This window comes from Giraffa tippelskirchi, chromosome 12 (assembly GCF_054371585.1).
Source record: "Giraffa tippelskirchi isolate mGirTip1 chromosome 12, T2T-mGirTip1v1.2.pri, whole genome shotgun sequence".
Lineage (NCBI taxonomy): Eukaryota > Metazoa > Chordata > Mammalia > Artiodactyla > Giraffidae > Giraffa > Giraffa tippelskirchi.
The window spans coordinates 125,411,514-125,430,111 of NC_137286.1; the positions used below are offsets into that span (position 1 = coordinate 125,411,514).

General features: G+C 37.2%; 1 long non-coding RNA gene across 3 annotated transcripts in view; it reads left to right on the top strand.

Annotated features, from left to right (window-relative positions):
• Nucleotides 1-17,777, top strand: part of LOC145529434 (uncharacterized) — a 100,249-nt gene extending 82,472 nt beyond the window's left edge. For 2 of the 3 annotated variants that reach the window (XR_014071221.1, XR_014071220.1), the window contains 2 exons: nt 12,667-12,751; nt 17,632-17,777. This is a non-coding gene — a long non-coding RNA (uncharacterized LOC145529434). Of the gene's footprint in view, nt 1-583; nt 758-12,666; nt 12,752-17,631 lie in introns of all 3 variants that reach the window. The other variant, XR_014071222.1, reaches the window with a different exon arrangement.
• The last annotated feature ends 821 nt before the right edge of the window (nt 17,778-18,598 follow it).

An 18,598-nucleotide genomic window follows, 5' to 3' on the forward strand; every position in this document is an offset into this window, starting at 1 on the left:
GTATGTAAATATATGTAAGTGTGTGTGTGTCTTGATTTGTTTTCTGATGGCCTCTGAAGTTTCATCTGTGCGTTTACTATTTGCAGGATTGAGAACGCAATTATTTTATTATCCCAAGGTACTCTCTTTCATCATCTGTCATCATAGAATTCTGTCCAGTCTTTATTATGAGGTAGGGCAGATTTGAGGCACTGTTTGTAAGTCAAAATCATGTCTTAATACTTGCATATTTAATATCTAAACACGTTAGGTTTAAATTAATTACATTTGCTAAAACAATATTAACAACAGCCTTTTCCCCCTTTTCTGCTTTGCTAACAGGAACTCTGATTTGTTTTGTAGGGATCGTGTCCCCTGGGAAATTAGGATCAGTCAGTGACTCCTGATTACAATTATATAATCAATTATGGTAATCCCATTCCCTTTTACCAGTGATTGGTTTACACTGTGCACCTTACTAATTTCTGACCAATAGGATATAAGGGAGGGAGGGGCATAATCTAGATTTCTGAAGTTTTCCTCCAGGACAGAAAGCTGGGATCTGTAAGGGTTTCTCTTTCCCCTCTCCTGGTTGCTGTCTTAGGAGTTTTCTGATGCTTGGAGCTGGTGATATTTGGAAGTGCTGTCACCATCTTAAAATTTTAGAAGAAGACATGGCCAGGACAGTGAAGGCACAAAGAAGAAATACGCAGAGAGCTGTGGTCCTGGAGGGTGTTACCAGGCTGAGAATCCGTCCTGCTTCTGCCCGTCTCTGAAGGTATCATGAGGGGTCACTAGTATTTTCACTGCTCAAGTCACCTTTGCCCAGGCAGTTTTATTGTCTCTGATACATTGATTTACATTTTCCCTTCTAGCAAGATAATTTTTACTTAATCTTCTTCAGAAATTTGAAGCTACAGAATACTGCTTGTGTTTTTATTTTAGCTGCCGCATCACCTCACAGACATTTCCCCCAAGGGTTTCCAACATCTCCAAGTGATGGTTTTAGCACAGGTTACTTGTATTATCTTCAACATGACTAGATTTTTAAAAAAAAATAAGAATCCTGGAGTTTTCCATATGTGCTGATTAAAATGAGCAGCAGACCAAGGTGAGTTTATTAAAAACAGCTAGCACTGGAGCAAGGAAGATTCGAAAGGCCACCAGTAGGGAGCACCTCAAAATTAAAATTACAGCTTAACCAAGCTGTGCTGTCAGAATCCACTGAGCTCTGTCTCTTAACTCCGCTGTGGAAACGTGAGGAGGCTGAGGTGAAAAATATTATTTCGGGGTCTGGAGACCAAGAGGCAAAGCAGTTCCTAGCTAGAGGAAATTAGCTGAGTTCAGTGGGGCCTGTGTGCAAGACGCTGGATGTGGCAAGAGAAGAGAGAGCTGATTAAGAAGATCCATCATACTGTGCTCTCAGAGCTCGGGCTTGGGGAGGAACACATGCGTACAATCACTAAAACCCAAAGCAGATGTGTAGCCAACTCTTAAGTGGTTCTGGCATCAAGAAGCTGGGAGACCGTGTCAGAGATAATTCATTTCAGGGGTTTAGCTGCATTCCCTACTAGAGAAAATATGATCTAACAAACAGGAATATGGAGAAGCTTAAATGTAACAACATGTAAACTGCTTAGCATACTTCCTAACCCATAATAAATATGCAGTAAATGTTATGTATTTTAAGTGAAAAAAATCATAAAAATATGCATATTTCTCTAGAATTATATATTAAGAAGGGGGCTTCCCAGGTGGCTCAGTGGTAAAGAATCCACCTGCTAAGGCAGGAGAGGTAAGAGACGCAGGTTTGATTCCTAGGTCACGAAGATACCCTGGAGGAGGAAATGGCAACCCACTCTTGCCTGGAGAATCCCATGGGCAGAGGAGCCTAGCAGGCTACAGTCCATGGGGTTGCAAAGAATTGGACACAATTGAGTGACTGAGTCCACACACGTATGTCTGAAGAAGGATAGCTATTTGGGTATCAGAAGTGAGAGAATAATTAATACTTTGGTATTTTTAAAAGTAATGAAACAATCTATGATTTGGTCATATTGCTTAGTTCAGTTAAAGAAAAAATACATAGCCAGAAATAAAAAGTACAATAAGGTTTTTCAGAGAATACTTTTAAAATTTAGTGTACTTACAATACAGGGTGTTATAATGCTTATAAAATATTTTTACCTGCATCAGAATATGACTAATTTTTCTTCTTAGAGCAAACTAGTTTACAGACACTAGTCTTAAATCAGGCATCAATCTTGCTCCCCAGGTGACAATTGGCAATATCTAGAGAATTTTTGGTTATCGCATACAGTGAGGGATTGCCACTTGTATTTGTGGGTAGAAGCCAGAGATAACTGCTAAACATCCTTCTGTGACCAGGACAGCCTCCCCACAGCCCCAGCAGAGAATTTGTTGTTGTTCAGTTGCTAAGTCCTGTCTGACTCTTCATGACTCCATGAGCTACAGCATGCCAGGCTTCTCTTTTCCTTCACCATCTCCCAGAGGATGCTCAAACTCCTGTCAGTTGAGTTAGTGATGCCATCTAACAGTCTCCTCTGCTGCCCTCTTCTTTGTCTTCTTCAGCAGAGAATCATCTGGCTTCAAATATCAATAGTGCCAAGTTTGAGATTCTCATCTTAAAGTGGTTCAGTTTGTTTCTATTTAGTTTTTAAAATATTGAAATATTGTTGATTTACAGTATTAGTTTCAGGTGCACAATATAATGATTCAATATTTTTATAGATTGAGGCTTCCTAGGTGGCTCAGTGGTAAAGAATGCTCCTGCCAATGCAGTAAGATATGGGTTTGATCCCTGGGTCAGGAAGATCCCCTGGAAGAGGAAATGGCAATCCACTCCAGTATTCTTGCTTGGAAAATCCCATGGACAGAGGAGCCTGGCAGGCTACAATTCACAGGGTTGCAAGAAGTCTGACACAAGGGAGCAAATGAGCACATTTTTATAGATTATAATCCTTGTGAAGTTATTACAAAATAATTATATTTCCCTGTGCTGTACAATATATTCTTGTTGCCTATCTATTTTATACATAGCGGTTATTGTTGCTTGATCCTCCGCCTCTATCTTGTTCCCCCTTCCTCTCTCCCAACTGGTAACAACTAAAATGTTCTCTGTGAGTTAGTTTTGTTATATACATTCCATTGTTTTATTTTAGTGATTTCACATACAAGTGATAACAGACAATATTTGGTTTTCTCTGTTTGATTTATTTCACTAAGCATAGCATCCTCTAGGTCTATCCATGTTGTTGCCAGTGGCAAAATTTCACCTTTTTTATGACTGAATTATTTCCCATTTCATATATAAATGTGCATATATATACACACACACACACACACACACATCACATCTTATCCATTCATTTGGGTTGCTTCCATAATTGGATATCGTAAATAGTGCTGTACTGTGTGCATATCTTTTCAAGTTTGTGTTTTCATTTTGTTCAGATATATACCCAGGAGTGGAATTGATGGATTATATGCTAGTTCTATTTTTTGAGAAACCTCCACACTGTTTTCCATAGTGGCTGCACCAATTTATCCCACCAACAGTATTCCAAGGTTCCCTTTTCCTGGTGGCTCAGATAGTAAAGAATCCACCTGCAAATGCTGGAGACCCAGGTTTGATCCCTGGGTCAGGATGATCCTCAGGAGAAGAGAATGGTGACCTACTCCAGTATTCTCTCCTGGAGAATTCCCTGAGCAGAGGAGCCTGGAGGGCTACAGTCCTCGGGGTCACAAAGGGTCGGACATGATTGATCGACTAACACATTCACTTTCTCAACATCCTTCCCAACTTTTATTATTTGTAGACTTTTTGAAGATGGCCATTTTGATGTGTGAGGTGTACCTCTGTTTTGTTATGCATTTCTTTGATTAGTGATGTTGAGCATTTTTTTATGTGCCTATTGGCCATCTGTATATCTTTGGGAAAATGTTCAGTTCTTCTGTCCATATTTAATTGTGTATTTTGGGGGTTTTGATACTGAGTTCGTATGAGCTGTTGATAGATCTTGGATGGTACACATAAAGGAGTAAGTTTGTACAACACATCCCTCTTGGCCTGTTTTATCATCCCCATTTTGATATGGTCATCCTGGTGGGATGACCTTTGACCTTTCCATTTTTGGTTTCATTTCCTGAAAGCTGTGTACAGGTTCCATGTACTAGTTCATGTACTATTATTGTAGAAAAAAAAAACAAAAACTACTTTTTAGACTGGTGCAGTGTAAGTAGCCACTTTTCTCTCTTTGCTAGGTATTTTTAAAGTTTTCTGGTTTTTTTTTTTTTTAAGCTAATACCCCAGAGTAAGGTCATTTATAATTTTAGACTTACTTATGTTTTGCATCTTATTAGCTTAGTGGTTGGAAACATTTAGTCTTTAGGTGCAAGACTGTTACAGTAACTAAGAAAAACTGTTATTTATTTAGTTTTTAAAAAGAAATCTGTAATAGAGATGAATTCATTTAAAAATGACCCTTATTGGTCATATCATTTGCATATATTTTCTCCCATTCATTAAATTTTCTTTTCATGTTGTCTATGATCTCCTTTGCTATGCTAAAGCTTTAAGTTTGATTAGATTACACTTGTTAATATTGCTTTTGCCTTAAGAGACAACTCAAAACAAATATTGCTACGATTTATGTTAGAGTGATCTATATCTTCCTTTAGGAGTTTTATAATTTCAGGTCTTACACTTAAGTCTTTAATGCCTTTATGTTTATTTTTGTGTAATGTGTGAGAAAATGTTCTAATCGCATTCTTTTACATGCAGTTGTCCAGTTCTCTCAGCATCACTTATTGAAGAGATTGTCTTTTCTCCATGTATATTCTTACCTCCTTTTTCATAGACTAATTGACCATAAGTGCATAGGTTTATTTCTGGACTCTGTTTCATTGATCTATGTGTCAGTTTTTGTGCCAAAACCGTATTGTTTTGATTACTGTAGCTTTGTAGAAGTCAGGATACTTGCAGCTTTGTTCCTTTTTCTCAGAATTGCTTTGGCAATTTGGGATCCTTTGTAGCTCCATATACGTTTTAGGATTATTCTATTAAAAAATGTCATGGGTATAGGGATTGCATTAAACCTATGGACTGCTTTGGGTAGTATATACATTTTAACAATATTCTTCTAATCCAAGAAAATGGGATAAGTGTTACTGTGGTGTGTATGTTCATGTGCAAAAATAAAGACATGAAATAAATAGATATTCCTTGGGATCATCTTTCAAATATTGGTATCAGAATTGGCTATTTTTGTTTCATTGGGGCTATGGTAAACCCCCAATAAAAATCTTGTCTAAAATGGTGGTTATATTTTTTATGTTGTAGCATATTAAAAGCAGTTGTTCCTATTTCATTGCATATGTTTTTATAGACTTCAGGATTCCTGATGAGATAGAAATACATTAATGAATATTCCAGGATCTAGCCACTTTTGGATTTATAAGATAAATGATGGAATATATCATTTTAAACATAACAAAACCTCTTTATGTCCTTCCTACTGACATGATAAAAAGAAAAGTGAAAGTTGCTCAGTCGTGTTCTACTCTGTGACCCCATGAACTGTTGCCCACCAGGCTCCTCTGTCCCTGAAATTCTCAAGGCAAGAATACTGGAGTGGGTTGCCATTCTCTTCTCCATGGGATCTTTCCAACCCAGGATTGAACCAGGAATTTGCATTTCAGGCATGTTCTTTACCAGCTAAACCACCAGGAAATAATATCATGAAAGATTATGTAATGAAATAATATAGTGAAAGATTCTGTGATAACTCTTTAGATCTTACATATTGACTACAATTATCACTCTGAAGGAAAGCAGGTATTTTCTTTATTAACTGTCACTTCTAACTCTGAAGCAAAATTAATCACTAGAAGAAATACAAACGACCTTTTTTTTTTTCTTCTTTAAATCCACATTTGTAAAGTATGTTTCACGTAGTACAATAGGGTAAGAGAGAGCCTGCACTTAACTGTGAGACGTAGTCTTAATAATTCAAGCTGCTTTTACTCCAGGAAGAGGACTTCCACCCCTAAACTTCTCTGCAGTCTCCTCTGGAACCACAGCAAAGATTTACAGGACTAGAGCTGGTGATCCCACAGCCTCTCAGAGAGCCCATGTTTTTCACTGGTGCCATGGGTCTGAGGGAAATTGAATACCACCATAGAAGGTACAGAAGTTTCTTTCTCTCTTTATCAGCCAAGATCACAAACCATGAAAAGCCACAGAAGCTGAGCCATGAGGGCATTCTTAGATGCCTGTAGGTTTGGCTATCCACTAAACCCACTGAGTTCTCTGTACCTGGAAGTATTCCTATACATATAGTATGGAGGGATGTCTTAGAAGGGAATCAAGCATTGCATGAATGACAAGAAAATCTCTAGCATTTCTTCCATGCCTGACATTTTAAATCAACAGTTTATGCTACTTTCAATATTACATAAGGAAAGCAAATATCACTTGCAAAAAATGCATAGGGATACAGGGGGAAAAATAGTACCTAAGCTTTTTATTTTATAAAATTAGTAGTTAATGTGAATTTACATAATTATTTATAAGAATTATAATTTTTATGATTTTCATAGAGTATTAATAGTAAGGAAAACTAAGCTTATCACTTTTTTAATATTACTTTCTCACTGTTTTGAGGTTACCTGCTTGTGGTAAGCGGGATAATGATCTGCAAAAGAGTTTAGTGTCCTAATCTTTGGAACCTGTAGTACATTCAAAGGGGAATTAAGGCAACAGATGAAGTTAAGGTTGATAATCAGGTAAGCCTGAGATGAAGAGATTATCCTGGGTTATCTGGGCCACACCACATAATCACAAGGGTCCTTAGATATGGAAAAGGAAGGCAAGAGAGTGCTGCAGTGTGAGACTCAACCAACCAACAGTGGCTTGAGGATGAAATAGGGCACCATCTGATAGAGGAATGTGAGCAGCCTCTAGAGGCTGAAAAAGCAAGAAAATAAATCTCCACTAAAGCCTTCAGAAAGGAATGCAGGGTTGCCCATACTTTTTTTTTTTTTTTTTAGCTCCTTGAGACCAAATTGTTAACTTTTGACTTAGAACTGTAAGAGAATTGATTTGTGTTAAGCCGCTTCTTTTGTGTTACCTTGTAATGGCAGAAATAGGAATCTAATACAAAATAAAAACCACTGTTGTATCTTTCTGGTTGTCATTTTAGTGGCAGGTAAAATAAAAAACTACCACAGGTGAAACCTCAGAAAGATGTTTTCTCGGGCCTAAGGGATGACTGGAATCATGGATTCAAACACCACCATTGAGTTTCTTTGTTCATCTGAATGCTTACTGCCATCTGTTGTCCTATCTCAGGAAGCCACCTTCTCCATACCTATAAATGTGGCTACAGGCAGATACCAGGCATAAATAGCTTCAACTCCAGACAGAATCCCCAACTGGAGATAAGAAAATCCAGATAAAAACCCAAATAGCCCATATGCTCCTTGTTCAATTCACTAGTATGGTAATGTGAGCAATCATTTTTAAGGCCTTCAGTAGAAGAATAAGGATCCAGTGGGTTAGTTCCTAAATGTTTATTATAACAACGGGAAATGTTATAACACAAGAAATAGTGCAGGCAGTAAAGTTAGAATTTCCAACAGAGTTTCATGAATCTTCTATATACCAAATGAAAACCAGATCAATACTGCTATCCAAATTGTAGCAACAGTAGAAAGAAACAAGTGATTATATAAACCACTAGAAATAAGAAAAAAAAATCATATATATATATATATATATATATACACACACACACTAGTTTCAGACACTCCAATTGTCTTCAAAAATTGATTTAAGTGTTGGAGGAAATGGAGGTAATTGGAAAGTCAAGTTTTAACATTTTGAGCTGTAGGCTATTATGGTTTTGTGTTTTAAAGTGCTGCCTGTAATGAGTAGCTGGCTTTTTGGAAACATTAGGTTACCTAGGTTTAGTGCCATCTGATACAGGAATGATTGCAGAACAGCAAATGAAATTTAGAGAGCTAATGTGCTTCATTCCATTTATTTACCAAAATGAATTTCACTAGATTTGTATTTGTAACCTTCAGTTTTATCTTTATTTTTTATTGTGCGAACTGTTCATGATTGGGGTCTTCTAAGAAGAATAGACTTGTGCATTCGAAAGCTTTGTTTTTCCAAGATCTTATTTTGAAGTGATAATCCCCCCACTTGGCAGCTGTTCTACTTTATCTGTCAAGTAGCCTCTAGGGTGTTATGCCTTTTCAGTGTTTGAAGGTTTATCTTGAAGATAGGTACAGAAGACAATCTTTCTTAGTAGATTTTTAAGGTTTCTTTTTAAGTTTATTTAGCAGTTCATTCTAAACTTACATTACCTTGAACCACAAAGAGAATTACAAAAGTTCCCTGTACTGACAGTGAATATTTACATAAAACTTTCTATAGAATAATTAGTTTCTTAACAGCATCATAAAAACATGATAAACTGCAGTTTCTTTTGAAAAATTCTGAAAATGCTTACTACTCCAGATATTAAAAAACGCTTTAGAAATTTCAAATGTATTTACATAGGATTATCCTGTAAAAGCAAATATCATATTTCAGCACAGTTTATCACCAATTAATATATATTCATTCTGTTCATTTTAAGAAATATATTTCTTTTTTATTTATAATACTTTATTTAAATTTTGACTTATAACTTTCAATTAACCCTCATAAATCCATGAAATAGTTTTTACATTATTTAACTTTTATGTTGTAAAATTAATAATTCATAATTCATAATTTTTTAAAAAAATTAAAACAATATCAACTTGAAAAACTTAGCATGTTCTATAATCAACACAAATTTAATAATATAATTGCACTATGGAGAACCTTAATATATCTGGGGGTCTTTTTAAAAGACAGCATATGTTTTAATCTCAATGCTTAATTCAAATTTAAATCCTAGAGCATTTTGATGAATTTAAGTGCTAAATTGATACCTCTGTAGTAAGAACAAATGAAGAGAGTGTGAACTTTCTTTGCTTTGTTAACATTGTGAAGGAATGTATGTTTGCTGTAGAAGCATATTTTATTTAGTGCTGTTTTTATGGACATACAGAATCACTGGTGGCTCAGACAGTTAAGAATCTGCCTACAATACAGGAGACCTGGGTTTGATCCCTGGGTTGGGAAGATCCTCTGGAGAAGGAAATGGCAACCCACCTTGCCTGTAGAATTCCATGGACAGAGGAGCCTGGTGGGCTACAGTCCATGGGGTCGGAAAGAGTCAGACATGACTGAGCGACCAATAGTTATGGACATACAGAAACAATTGGCTTAGAATCAAAGCCTCTCTTTCATAAGTATATCAATTCGGTACACCATCCATGAAGTCATCAGCATTATACTTTGAATTATAGGAATTGTGGATGTGGCCAGCTGAACAATGGGTCCTCAGGAATAAAATAGATGGACAGTGTACTGAAGTAAAAAGACGCTTACTCCTTGGAAGGAAAGTTATGACCAACCTAGACAGCATATTAAAAAGCAGAGACATTACTTTGCCAACAAAGGTCCATCACGTCAAGGCTATGGTTTTTCCAGTAGTCATGTATGGATGTGAGAGTTGGACTATAAAGAAAGCTGAGCGCCGAAGAATTGATGCTTTTGAATTGTGGTGTTGGAGAAGACTCTTGAGAGTCCCTTGGACTTCAGGGAGATTCAGCCAGTCCATCCTAAAGGAGATCAGGCCTATGTTCATTGGAAGGACTGATGTTGAAGATGAAACTCCAATACTTTGGCCACCTGATGTGAAGAGCTGACTCATTGGAAAATACCCTGATGCTGGGAAAGATTGAGGGCAGGAGGAGAAGGGGACAACAGAGGATGAGATGGTTGGATGGCATCACTGACTTGATGGACATGAGTTTGGGTGGACTCTGGGAGTTGGTGATGGACAGGGAGACCTGGCATGCTGCGATTCATGGGGTCGCAAAGAGTAGGACACAACTGAGCAACTGAACTCTATTGAAATATATTTTATCTGTAATTGAAAAAGCTCAAGTCCTGATAATGAAGAACACATTTAATGTATTCTCTTCTTGGAAACTTCATACTGAAAGCCAGGAACTTTCCCTCAGTTTTCAGATTTAAAGTCATTCATATACCCAGTACTCCACTGACAAAAACCCAAGGTATGATTTGTTGATAGGTAGTTATAAAACAGCAATCCCTTGTTCAGCAACATCAGCATCACCTAGGGACTTGTTAAGAATGCAAATTCTTTGAAGGCATATCACAGAAACTCAAGTAGAAATCGGTTCTTTTAAAAAAGCTCTCAGGTGATCCTGATTCATTCTGTAGTTTGAGAACCGCTGTTCTTAGCGGGGGAGGGGGGGGGAGTACAATTCTTGCATGATTTACCTAACCTGCCCCAAAGAGAACTGCACATTTATCAGGTGACTGGGTACTAGGAAGTGGATACACACATATTTTGGAGATGTCTGCAGAAAGAATCAAGTTGAAACCCCTCATTTTCAAATGCCCTCCAAGACTTGAGAGGTTAAGAACTGATTCTTATAATACATCCTTTTCTATCATCTGTTTGATATAAAACCAAATGAATCTTGCGGTCAGGTAGGGACTGTAATCAGGGCTTCCCAGGTGGCACAGTGGTAAAGAATCCAGCTACCAATGCAGGAGACCCGGGTTTGATCCCTAGGTCGGGTTTGATCCCTGGATTGAGAAGACCCCCTGAAAGAGGAAATAGCAACCCACTCCAGTATTCTTGCCTGAAAAATTCTATGGACAGAGGAGCCTGGTAGGTTACAGTCTGTGGGGTCACAAAAAGTCAGACATGACTAAGCACACTCAAGTGACTAACCACAGTTGAGTTCAGTATCTCGCATTTTTGTTGAAGTAAATCAACACAGTCTCTGGCACCTTGTAACTATTGGCTCTGGCAAAGTCATTCTTTTCATGATAGACAAAAAATATCACAAGCTGTGGCAGGGAACAGATGTCCAACTTAATTCTAGTTCCCTAATGCTAGTTCAGTTTTGTGGCTGTGTCTTATATAGTCTTCAAGGGCCTTATTTAGATGTCCCATATTAAATCACACTAGCCTACTATATTAATGACATCTTGACACTCACATAATAGAATCTGGTGAGCAGGAGATATCAGGTGCCATGGAAGCCTAAGAAAGATACATGTGCTAGCCCTGAAGTGCAGAGAAAAATCATGACAAATATCTACAAAAGTTACTGCAGTGAAGTTGTTAGGATTTTAATGGTGGAGAATGTTGAATATTCTTTCTGAATTGAAGCTGAGATGCTTTACCTTGTGCCTCATACCACTCAGAAAGAGTTTCAATTCTTTATGAGTTGTGCGAGTGTGTGTGTGTGTGTGTATTTTGGAAGCCACATTTACTATATTCCAGTATGCTGCTGTAACCCATTTATTGTATAACTTGTATTAGAAATCTTAGTAAATTGTTAGCAAACCAACAAGTTTTCCTGAGGCCTTGCACTAAAGAATGCTCTACAGTAGTTACACTATAAGAAAATGTACCATTTTTGTCCTCTTAGGATTGCAAATACAGTATTGCTCAAAGTGTCACTGATAAGAATGATATATGGGGTCTTTGAACAGCTCCAAAGGAGAACCACAGAATAGATGCCTATAGAAAGCCATGTCTTTTCCTGTAGATAGCCATTCTTCTTTTGAGAAGCTAATGGCCTGAAATAATGGTGGAATGGCCAACAAAACCCTCAGTTATGGTGCTGCAAGGCAGAAAACACCCCATGATTTCAAGGTATAATATGTGTATGAACCAGTGATCAATATATGATGCTGTTATCTGAAAAGCAGAATATGTAAGTCAAGGGACCAAGGGGTAGAAAAAGCAATGGTCCGCCCCCCTCTCTGTCTCTCTCTCTTTGTATCTAGTAATCCAGTCAATGTGGACTGTGCTCTTCGAGATTTATTGGTTCTCAATCTTTCTCACAATGGTCCTAATAAACTGGAAATTGAAATAGATAGAAAATCTATCTGGGGCACTTATGTGTCAGTCAAAAAAATATAGAGAGAAGGTGCTTTCTTTGCTAGTTTGGGTGATTGATATCTATTACCAAGAATAACTAGTATTGAAGATGGTTTCATCAGCGGTTAAAAAAATAAAGACTATAGAGTGTATGTGTACACACACACACACACCCCAATTTGGGGGTATTTTCACCCTTTTACTCCACTAATTTGGATGAGGCGTGTTGGAAGTGATTAACTTATAAGTGAATTTATAAATTCAGAGATTATGAAAAGAAAAGGAGCCACATCTGGACCTCATAGGGAGGACTGCCTGTTACATGGAGATCTTAAACTTGGGTTTGTTGCAAAGACTAACGGAGCTTTGTGGGTCTCACTGAAAGAGAGATAAAAAGGGAGGGAAGGGAAAGAGAGAGAAGGAGAGCATCTTTTATAGGACAGATAGCTAGCTTACATCAGGTGAAACCATGTTGTTAAATATGGGTAAGATGTGAAAATGGATGCCAATGAATAAAAGAGAAGTATTCTATTGTTAGACTCCCCCCCCCCCCGCCCCGCCCCAGCCTGCTTTGTATCTTGGCAGGAGCTTGGATGAATAAGGGGAGTAACTATTGCTTTATTTTATATTCCAGGCTCCAGTATCAACCAGATTCTTACTGGGAAGTATCAGCAAGACTGTGGAAGCTGAAGTACCTCCATATGCCTTTTCTACATCAGGTAAGTTCTCTTGGCAGCAGTTTTCAGCAGTATGGCGGCAGTATGTCTTCAATTTCCACAATCACCAGGAAGACAGGGGTTTTGCTGTTTTCTATTAACCAAGACTCATGAATGCAGGAATACCATTTCCCCTGTTTTCTCTTGTGAAAAGACAAAGATCATAAGCCTCTAGCTGTTTTTTAATTCTGTATGATCTCAGAATCCATTTGTAGTTTCAGATTTTTCAGTTTTCAGATTTTTCACTATTTAAAGCAGCAATTTGTTCCCTGTATTCAACATTTTTAAAGAGAATTCTTTTTTCCTAGCTAGATCATGGCTGGTAGAAATCTTGAGAATTGCCATCTCATTGCAAAACAACAGCTTATGTGGGATCAATACAGGATTTTCAGACAAGCAGAGGCTAACCTATGCAGAGAGAGAGAGAAACTGTCAGAGGGGCTGGGGTATCATTGTCTTCATGGTGTAGGCTTCTTCAAGCTACTGCGTATGATTAGAGCTTTCATTCAGGTGATGGTTATTTGAGGAGTTCATGTAATATATCTGGCCAGGATATGGTTTTAATATATCATGCTTTACTATTCAAAATTGAATCTTTATAAAATTGGAATATGGGAATAATATATATATGGATATATGTAGCATTATATAGATAATTTATCTTAAGAGAACTTATGGCATAATATCTATTTTGAAATATGCTTATTTGAGATATTTCCAAAATTTCCTTTTTTCCTTTAAAATAGGGATGTGACTTGCTTTCATTGTAATTGATGTGTATACTTATTTTGATTCTGTATTCAATGGCTTATTAGCTGGCTAGAGTTGTCATAGCAAAGTGTTGACTACTACAGACTGGGTGGCAAACAATAAATTTATTTTCTCACAATTCTACAGGCTAGATGTCTGAGATCAAGGTTTCAGTGGGGTTGGCTCTTTTTGAGACTCTAAGGGAAGAATCTGTTCTAGGCCACTCTCCTTGGCTTGATGCAGATGGCTGTTTTCTCCCTGTGTCGTCACTTCATCTTCCACATGTGTTTTTGTCTGTATCCAAGTCTCCTCTTTTTAAAAGGACACCAGTCAAACTGGATTAAGCACTGCCCTAGTGACCTCCTTTTACCTCAGCTGTCTCTTTAAAAGACCCTATCTCCAACTGCAGTCACCTTATGAGGTACTGGGAGTTAAGAGCCAATATATGAGTTTTGAGACAGAATTTAGGTCATAACAAATGGAGACAATATTTGTTCCCCACAGTCATATCCATTTCTATAGCAAAGACCCAGTCAACCACTTTATTATCTAGCCCATCACCTGCTGACCCTATATGTGATCTTATAGCAAGCTTTTTTGCAAAGGAATTATAACCAGAAGTGATGAGTGTTGCTCATGCCCATGGTTTTCAAGAATTATCTGTGGCTTCTTTGTGCTCTCTTCCTTTTTCTGCTATCTGTATAATTTGAACGAAGAGACTCCAACCTAGAGGATTTAGAGCTACAAGATAGAAAGTGCTGGAGTAAATTACTCATTGCATGAAGAAAACTTAGTGCCTCTATACCAGTTAGACAAGCGTTGAAATTTTATATATCTATGAGATAGTTTTTTAGTCTATTATGCCTCTAAACTGTTGACATTTAATTTCGTATAGCTTTAAGACAGTTAATTCATAAATAGGTAGTAGAAGTTGACTGCTGCCGTTGGCATTTCAATCATGCTGCAGGTGATTAGATAGTTAGTAACTACTGGTTTAAAAATTGAAGACCTGTATTATGCAGTGGCCAAATGTTCAAGAAAATGATTACTATCTGCAGTAACTCAGAAGGCAGACCATGCCTTAAAGAAGTGATTGAAAAAATTAGAGAGGTTACACGTTTGCTAACTTTTATTTGATGTCTGAGGAAGGGGTTAAAGAAAAAGAAAAGGGAAGAACTGACTAATCTCAGAGTAGAGGTAGAAAGAAATAGCAGTGAGAAATTTGGTGCCACATCTATTTGAGAAAGGCAAAGGCTTCTATATTATAAATAGTAAGAGATAATACTAGAAAAAGGATTTGCATGACAAGGATTAACTAAGGTTTTTTTGTTAAAGAAAGAGTTTCAGCCTTCCTACCAAAATTATGGTAGGGGAACCTCCTTCTCATCTAATTATTTCAGAGGCATGATGATAAGAAAAAACATCCAGACTTAAAAATGATAACTGGGAAAGGGTTTTTGTGTGTTTACTGACTAGTAGCAAATGAATTAGAAGTCTACTAAGTTTTTTAAGAAGAATATTACTAAGGTTTTTTTTTTTTTAAGCCCTATTTGATTATCTTTTAATTCTGACACAACCCTATGGCTTTATAACTTTGCAAGAGAAGGAAGCAGCCATCTCCTGAGGAGGATATAATCTTATTAAACCTGAGTAATATGCTCCAACAGAGGTAGTGAACCTTGAGACAAGCAATCCCTCAAATGAACATTTGGTTTTCTCCTTTGAGCTAGGGAGAGAATATAATATGTGAGTTTGAATAAGACTGAAAATGAATCCTTATTGACCAAGAGGACAGACTGTGGAAGATGTGACTACTTATTCCTCCTAAACCCATCTTCTCTCTTTCTTGAGAACATAGCTAGATTACATCTCCCAGAATCCCTTGCAATTAGGGGCGGTCCTATTGTAGGTTTACAGCCAATGAAATTTTGGTAGAAGTATTCTATGCAACCTTCAGGTATTGCTTGAACACTTCCCACACAGATGATCCAGTATCTCTCTCCTTCGTAAACTGGATGTTGATTCCTAATGCTTCTTTCAGCTGGGTCCCTGAATTTTTTGTAGCAGTGTCTCTCTTCTCAACTTCCTCTTGACCAGAAATAGCCACATTGGACTTTGATAAGAGGAAGAAATAACTTTTAGGCATTAGAATGCAGAGATTCACTAGAGTAGATGGCATAGTTTCCTTATTACCCTCCGCTCATTTTTGCACCTCACCCTGTATTACCAGTATAAAAGTAGTGTCCTTGGAGCAAATTTACCAATTTCTTGAATATTTGTTATTTTTATAATTTTTAATTTAAAAATCTTCAGTTGATAATGTTAGGTAGTTAGAATAGGAAAAAGGAGTCCAAAATGGTGGTGGCTAAAAGGCAAAGAAGGGAAAAGCCCATGAAAATAGAACAAAGGAAGGTCCGAGGACCGGAGTGAGAACCTCGGGTGAAAGAAACAGCTCTCCTGGCTAGCCCAATTTACATAGACAGTCCCGGGGGGAGAGAAAAAACATAGAAAGAGTAGCCAAAATTGAACCGGGGGCTTCTTTTCTCTTTGCTGCTTTTGATTCGGCCCATCCTCATGCCTCAGAGATGTATTTTCATTTGCTTGCCAAATAAAACTGAGCTGTAACATTGGTTTGTCCTTTCCTTCAAATTTTTGCTGCAGTGAGACAGACTGAGGAAATTACAAACTCCCCCGGCAATAATTCAGTCTTTAACGTGAATTTGTAACTAACAATGACTTTTGGCAATGAGAATATAAAGAGAGCAGAAAATTTAGGAAAAAGAAGATTAGACGTCTAGAAAATGAATTCTGTTTTCTTTTGGGTTTGTGTGATCACTAGTTATACACCTGCACACCAGCAGAGGATTCACTATTGTTACCTCATTTCAATTTTATGTTCACCATAGTGTGTCTGACTGATAACATGACTATATTGGAGGTAACAGCCATCTACACTTTTCCTGCCTGGTGACCATAAAGCACAAAGTGGGATGTGTGTGATTCTTTGTGTAAATAGAGAAACAGCTTCCATTTAGGATGAGTCTGTTGTTTTTCTTTTGTGTTTCTGGCTTTGCATACCTTGGGAAGGTAAATAGTCAACAAATATGGTAAAAGGAAAGAGTTAAGTGATTACAATGTATTGGAAAAGCAGTCCTCCTCTTTTTTTTTTTTTTCAGTTAGATCAATTAATCACGGTGTTAGATTATCTTCAATATTCTCTTTGCTAACATTCCCTTATGCTTCTTTTGCAACTAAAGTCTCACTCTTGGAGAAACATTTAAGTCAGAGTCTAAAAAATAATAATTATGATGATAATAATAACAATAACTGTATGAATCAAATGTTAAATTCTTTCCTTCTCCTTGTAATACAGGAATCTAGCCTAGCCTTGTTTAATTCCCTTTGTTATTTATGGGATGCTTTGTTGTGTGTCTGACCTGTGGTAATAAAAAAGTGAGGTCTTCTTGCATCATTTCTTTTGTCATTACCTGAGCAACATATAGGTTTTCCTGGCTGTCTTTGCTCTATAAGGCAATGCTGATTATGCTGCAGCTGATGAACTGCAGTAACATAGTTGTGCTGTGTGGTCTGGAGAGAGTCTGTATACAGATACATGTTGGGGTCCACAGAGAACTTGAAGAATATCATGGTAATTGACCCAAAAGTTACATTTTCCAAAAGAGAATGCTGTATTTATGCATGTGTTCCCAACATAGAGACTTCAGAGAAACATTTCTGTAAATGTTTATTATACTCAGCTTTGTTTTTCTAATCAGCTGACCCATAGCTAAAGGAAAAATAATACCTTTACCTTGGTAATATTCCAAAATTCTGATCCACACATGTGTTAAAGTGTTTATAAAATATTGCTTTTTTTCATAGTGCTTGCGTTCTTAGTCACTCAGTTGTGTCTGACTCTTTGAGACCCCCACAGATGATAGCTAGCCAGGTTCCTTGGTCCATGGGATTTTTTCAGGCAAGAATACTGGAGTGGGTTGCCATTTTCCCCTCCAGGGAGGGGATCTTCCTGACCCAACCCATGCCCCCAGTGTCTCCTGCATTGCAGGCAGGTTCTTTACCCCCTGACCCAATGATATAGATCCATGTGTAATTAACTATATTTTGTATTTCAGAGTGTATCCCATACCTAGGACAGCTGTATGAGTTAGTAGCGGAAAGAAAACTAGAATCTGAGACATCTGCATCCATGTTTACAAGTCTGCAGACGGAAAGCTTATAAAATGAGGCAATGGCTATAAAAAGTAAATTTCAGACGTGACTTTTTTCATTGACCTTTTTTTCCTTCTCAGCATTAATGCAATTAAATGTATTATAATGGTTGCTTTTCTCTGTAAGTAGCAGAATGCTGTTAGAATGAGTCTAGCATAAATCTCTATTCAAAGAGCATGTGCCAACGCAAAGTCATTCACATAAGGGAAAAACCCTCTGAAGCTTAGATTGACACATCAAAGAATAGCTTGAAGTAGAAATTGCTCAAATAAAAGAGCTTTAGGCTTTTATAAGATTAAATATTTTTGATGATGTTTCTATTGTATGTGGACATAAATGTTTATTTTAATGTAATATTTTAAGTATTTCTATTCACTCCTAATGAAGTGAAGTCGCTTCAGTTGTGTCTGACTCTTTGCGACTCCATGGACTGTAGCCTGCCAGGCTCCTTCGTTCATGGGATTTTCCAGGCAAGAATACTGGAGTGGGTTGTCATTTCCTTCTCCAGGATTCAGTCTTGGTAAATGTGGTCAAATTATAATCAGAATCTTAAAATTCATGGTTTATATTTTATTTAGGAGTTTAAATTTATGCTCCTACTTATGCTGCAGTAATTTGGCTATCTATTGTTATATTTTGAACAAACTAAGCAATATAGTTCTGAGTAGACATAACTAAGACCCTGTAGCATTCAGCTTTTCCACATATAAACATCACCAATGATAAAGCCATTTAAATTTAGAGAATCTTATAATAACACCAATAAATCCTTAGCTTCTCAAAGGTGTAATCAGTTCACCTTGTTGACTTTTCCTACTGCCAACAGTAAAATTCAATAAAGTTCTATTTTCTTTCCTGTAAACTAAAAGT